This window comes from Antechinus flavipes, chromosome 4 (assembly GCF_016432865.1).
Source record: "Antechinus flavipes isolate AdamAnt ecotype Samford, QLD, Australia chromosome 4, AdamAnt_v2, whole genome shotgun sequence".
Classification (NCBI taxonomy): Eukaryota; Metazoa; Chordata; class Mammalia; order Dasyuromorphia; family Dasyuridae; genus Antechinus; species Antechinus flavipes.
In genome coordinates this window covers 138,371,857-138,377,894 of record NC_067401.1, presented here as the reverse complement: position 1 = coordinate 138,377,894, position 6,038 = coordinate 138,371,857, and the positions used below count along the sequence as shown (strand labels likewise).

Genomic DNA, 6,038 nt, shown 5'->3' with positions numbered 1-6,038 from the left:
TGCTGTGGGAAGAACCACAGACACGGGCTTGTGGGGAGCAGGCAGGGGCCTGGGGGACATTATCTCATGGGATCTCTGCTCGTGGGAGTCTTCTTTGGGGAGAGCCTGGGAAGGCCGGAGATCCTGCAGTTTTGCTCTCTCTACTCTTCCCTCCCTCACCAACCATTTTATTTCTGTGGTGAGAGAAGAGGAGGACATTTGGGGGTTTTCACTAGAGGAAGTGGGTCCCCAAGGACATAGAACTAAGGAGAGGAGCAGGGGCAAGGGGTCCGGGGGGAGAAGGAGACTGCGATCGTCTGCCCCGCTCCCCGCTGGCGCCCACTCCCCGCTGGCGCCCACTCCCCGGGCCAGACAGGCCCAGGACAGGCAGATGCAGCTCCCACTGGCTGAGAGGCAGCAGAGGGGAAGAGTTCATGGCCACGGCAGCAGCTGGGGTTCCAGATGTGTGGGGCCTGAAGCTTGGGGATTGGTTTTCACCCAAGTTGCTGGTAGGGAGCCGGGGGAGGGGAGTGGAGAGAGAATGGAAGGGTGAAGACAGCACAGGCCGGGCTGGGAGGTCCCAGAATTTTCTGCTGTAAAGCTGCTCAAGAGCTCCCAGCCAGGCCGATCCATCCGAGGCCCAACTGACTCTCGGCGGTTTCTCTGGTGCCCATTTTCCCGAGTTTTGTCATCACGGCCTTTGATGGGCACCAGGCAGGAACTTGCCCTGCTATCCCAGGGGGCAGAGGATTGGACGGTCTGTCTTCGCCTCCTGTATCCTTTGTCCCTGTCTGGCTCCAGGCCCCCATGAGCTTGGAATTCAGTGTTGACAGTTAAAATGGTTGGGGGGGTTAGGGAAGAATACTCGATGGGTGGGCTAAAAACCAGAGGGAACAGGAAAATGAAGCACGATTTCTCCCTGACCCCTTCCCTCGCCTTTGGGTCTTCCCTAGGGGTCTGCCTGTGTGAAATCTTCATCAGAGCCAGGCACTGGGAACCCACCTTATCCTCCCCCGTCTCAGGATTCAGGGTGCTCCCGCCAGGAGCATCTGGGGAAAGGAGCCAGATCTCGCTCTCCCCCCCCCCCCCTTTGTCCACAGTGAATAGAGTGGGATCTGATTTCTCTGATGATTCCCCCTTCCACATCCAGCTCAGGGGCTCTCTGAGGGACTCAGACAAAGAGGCTGTCTCCGATTATGGGGTGGGAAGGGGGCTCCTGCCCTTTGATCTATTGCTCCAGCCCCAGAGGCCACGGTAAAGGTCCTGGGGGACATGCCATCTGGGGACAAAGGGCTAGGAGATAAGATCGGCTAATAGGTCGGAGCCAGGGACATCTGGGGACATTAAAGAGGACACTGACTGTGACTGTCCCCTCTTTTTTCCAACACCACCTCTGACCCTTACAATCTCTTTTCATCTCCCCTCACTCTCTTATCTTGATGACTTTTCAGCCTTGACTGTGCCTTGAAGGATCTCAAAGTACTAAATAGTCTTCCTCCCTCCCTGAAGCATTTTGGGACAGATAACAGTGTTGATCTCTATACACTTGTGCTCGCTTAGGCAGCACATATACTAAAACTGGAACAATGCTGAGAAGATTAGCCCGGCCCCTGCAAATTCGTGAGGGGATCTCTATATATTCACTAGCATCTTTGGCCTGGCATCTCAAACTCAACATGCCCCAAACAGAATTCATTTCCCTCTCCTAAAAAAACCTCCTCTCTTCTCAATTTCCCTTCTCTATTGAGGGCGCCTCCATGTGCTCAGTCCTCCAGATTCCAAACCTTAGTGTTCTCCTTGACTCCTTATTTACCATCACCCCCAAATATATAGGGTCACATGTCAAATTTTGAAGTTTCTATCTTCTCTATTCTACCCGGCCCCTTCTCTCTTTATAAGACCCCCTCCATTAGTGAAGGTTCTTGTTACCTTTTTCCTCATCACTTTTCCTTTTTTAATTTTTCCAAATATATGCAAAAATAGTTTTTGACTTTTACCTTTTCTCCCTCTCCCACAGACAGCAAGTAATCCAATACAGATTAAACATGCATCACTTCTCTTGCCTGTTGTAGTTTGTCATTTCAGTCCACATTTAGAACATTCTTCCTCCTTGCTCACCTCTGGGAATCCCTGCCTTCCCTTATAGACTCAGCTCAAGCTCCAACGTACACATGAGATCTTCCTTGGGTCCCAGCAAATCCTACAGCTTCCCTTCTTCTCCAAACCCATTTGCTTTGTTTGCGGCTTATAGAAACCCCTCTGCAGGGCACCCCAAAAGTCTTAGTGAAGTTTTGAGTTTAAATCTCTTAAATAACAGCTTTAAATAGCTTTTGGGACACCTCTTTGTTAGAATGCAAGCTCCTTGGGGACAGGCATCTTTTTGTTTTTGTCTTTGAAGCTTCAGGGCTTAATACGATGTATAACACATAGTAGGTATTTAATAAATGCTTATTGGTCGTTAGAAGGCAGGGTATTTCTCTCAGAGGCTTTCAGAGGAAAGTGGCAGCTCTGGGTGAAAGGAAAAGGCTATTTCCCTTCTCTCCTTTTCCTTCCCTTCCTTTGATTTTTTACTTGCTTAATGTCCCCTTGGCTTCAGTTCCTCTCCTTCTCCTCTACACTCACTTTGTAATTACAATAGCCAACATTTATAAAGTGATTTTTGTACCTTTCCATATAAATTTCATCCTCATCATCCCTGTGAAGTTCCTAGTTAAATATTATTATAGATATCTAGGTGGTACAGTGGAGAGAATGCTAGGTTGGCCTGGGATCAGGAAGACCTGTGTTCAAATTGCACTCACTATGCACAATTTTGTGCAATGTGATCAAGTCACTTACCCTCTGTTTCCTAATTGAAAAAGGGAGACACTAAAAGAACCTACCTCTCAGAGTTCTTGTAAGGACTGAATGAGAAAGCAATTTAAAAAGTGCTTAGCCTGGTGTCTGGCATATGGCAACATCATATATTCTCTACCTTTCCTCTGTCCTATTATTCCCATTGTATGGATGACTAAACTGAGGTTAGAGAAGTCAAGTAATTTGTCCAAGATTAAATAGCAAGTAGGACTTAGACCTGAATCTCCCAACTTGCTCTTTCCACAATGTCCTAGCAGCTATAATCCTGCAGCTGAGGCTCCTCCTCCCTCTTGTTTCTTCCTCTAATTGCTCTTTCACCCTTTGTGCCTCTTTGCTGTTTCTCAAACCTAGTTAACTTCTCCTTCAATTTCATCTATGCTGCTTGGGAGAGAGAGATGGAGAGAGAGAAATAGAGAGAGAGAGACAGAGACAGAGACAGAGAGAAAGAGAGACTCTCTGTCTGTAATTCTTTGGTTGTCTGTCTCCCTTCCTGCCCCCTTCTTCCCCATCCCTCTCTGTCTCTGTCTCTTTATCTCTCTGTCTCACTGTCTCTCTATCTTTCTTTCTGTCTCTCCATCTCTGTCCTCTCTGTCTCTTCTCTCTCTTTCTGTCTCTCTCTGTCCCTCTGTCTCTTTCCTTCCCTCTTTCCCTCCCTCTTTTTCTCCTTTTCTTTCCCTCCCTTCCTCCCTTTCTTTCTCTCTCCCTCCTTCTCCCTCCCTCCTTTTTTCTCCTCTCTCTGTTTCTTTCCCCTCTCTGTTTCAATTCTCTCTCTCTCTCTCTCTCTCTCTCTCTCTCTCTCTCTCTCTCTCTCTCTCTCTGTCTCTCTCTCTCTCTCTGTCTCTCTCTCTCTGTCTCTCTCTCTCTCTCTCTCTCTCTCTCTCTCCTCTCTCTCTCTCTCTGTCTCTCTCTCTCTGTCTCTGTCTCTCTCTCTCTCTCCTCTTTCTGTCTCTCTGTGTATCTCTCCCCAACTGTTTCTCTCTGTCTTTCTCTTTGTCTGTCTCTACTTGCTCTCTCTCCCTCTCTGTGTCTCCCCTCTCTTCTTCTGTCTTTATCTCTCTCTGTTTCTCTCTGTGTCTCTGTCTCTGTGTTTCTCTTCCCCCCTATGTTTCTGTCTCTCTGTTATCTCTCTTTTTCTGTCTTTCTCCATCTCTGCCTTTGTATGTGTGTGTGTGTGTGTGTGTGTGTGTGTGTCTGTCTGTCTGTCTGTCTCTTCTTCCAAAGACTTCTCCATCTCTTTTTGCTTTCAGCACATCCTAGATGCTGGCAAGTAACCCTCAAGATAACTGAACTTCCCTGCTATATCAGAGAATTCCCTATGATAGCCTTGGAATATCAGTTTGCTCCCTGCCCTGTGAGATCTGTGAAAACTTCACAAAGAACTACAGTCTCTGGGCCTCAGTTCCTACATCTGGAATGAGAAGGATTGGGTTGAATGGTTCCTAAGAATCCTTTTAGATCTTCTAGTCTGTATATCTATGACATTGAGATCCAAACTCTAAGGATCCTTGCTTTCCCATGGTTCCCTTATTTGTGTTTTTCTGTCTCATTGCTTTTCCCTTTCCTATAGTCTGATTCCCTTGCCCATTTTCTCTCTCCATCATTTAAAACTCCATCCTTCTCTTCTTACATCTCTCTCACTTCTTTTTCCTTTCCAATATTTTTCTCTTCCTTCCTCCAGCTTTCCATACCTCCTCTGCTCACTGACCCCTTCGGGACACCTCCCCCATCCCCTACACTGCTGGCCTTGTAGGGAGAAGAGGCCATATAGTTTTGGGAATAGTGTGTGTGTATGTGTGTGTGTGAGTGTGTGTGTGCGCGCGCGTGCTTTGAGGGGGGAGAGAGTTTGTTGTAGAGTAATTGAAACCAGGGGCCTCCGGACAGACAGAGGACTACAGCTTTTCCTGGCCCAATTAGAGGGATTTTTTTTTTAACCCAGGAAACAAATCCATATGGTCTGAGATCCGTTTCTCAGGCTCTTTACCCTCCTGAAGTCGTAAATGTCGAAGCCTTTTTAGCACCAGAGAATTGGGAAGGGGGATGGGGGCACCGATCTTGAATTTCTTTGCCAGAGTTAGGTCCCAGATCTTACCTCCTATACCAGGGTCCTGCCCACCCCCACTCCCCATTCTCCATCCTCTGGCCAAGCATGTTAGCCCAGTGCATGCCCTAGTCCGGGTTTCCTCCCTCACTCTGCTAAGGCAGCTCTCCTGGTGGATGTGATTTTCTGAACCATGACCCTCCTTTTCCCCTCTTGATGATCCACACTCCTCCCCTCTGGAAATCCTACCTTCAGTGCTCACTGCCACCTTCTCCTCCATTTGCAGGACACAGACAGTCCTGTCTAGCTGGAGGCTCTATCCTCCTCTAGCTCTAGCTCCATGTCCACATAGGGCACTTTGACAGCTAAGCTGGATAGTGGATAGGGCATTGGAAGCCACAAAGTCCTGAGTTTGACTCCTGCCTCAGATACTTACTAGCTGTGTGATCCTGGGCAAGCCATTCAGCCTCTCTCATTCTTGGTTTCCACATCTGGAAAATGGGCATTATAGTAGCACCTATTCATAGGGATGTCACAAGGCTAAAATAATATATGTGAAGCATTTGTAAACTTATAAGTTCTGTCTATTATCAGACAGTTGAGCTCCCTTTCAGTAGTGGCTTCCTGGGTTACCCATTCCAAGTAATAGGAAATAGTTAGGGTAGAACTGAGACTCTGCCTGTCAGGGAGATACCTGTAGAAGGCTGGGGATGAGGATGGAAGCATATCTTATTCTGCTTGGGGACAGCAGTCATTCTGATCTTGCTCTTGCCAATGGATCCAGATGACTCTGGAGGAGAGCATGAGGCTAGTGACTTTGCACAGTCCTGCCTCACTTAAATCCAGTTCACTTGTAAGTTAAGACATCTTCCTGACGTTGTGGTCTTCTTCGAGAAGGAAGGACAAACAACGACAAAAACAAACAGCAGAAATCACTTTGAATTGGAAGCCAAGAGATCAATATTCAAATTCAATTTACTGAAAAAGCTTAGAACATGGAAGGCGGAAAGAGACTTTGGATAGGGACAACAGGGTGCAGAGGATATAGCCTTGGACCTGCAGTCAAAGAACCTGGGCTCAAATCCCACTTTACACACTTCTGACCCATGGGAGCTTGGGCAAATGACTCACCATCTTTCACGTTCAGTACAAACTCTTTAAAATA

At 47.5% G+C, this 6,038-nt stretch overlaps 1 pseudogene; it reads left to right on the top strand.

Annotated features, from left to right (window-relative positions):
* Positions 1 to 1,527: 1,527 nt before the first annotated feature.
* Positions 1,528 to 1,619, top strand: LOC127563587 (uncharacterized; annotated as a pseudogene).
* The last annotated feature ends 4,419 nt before the right edge of the window (positions 1,620 to 6,038 follow it).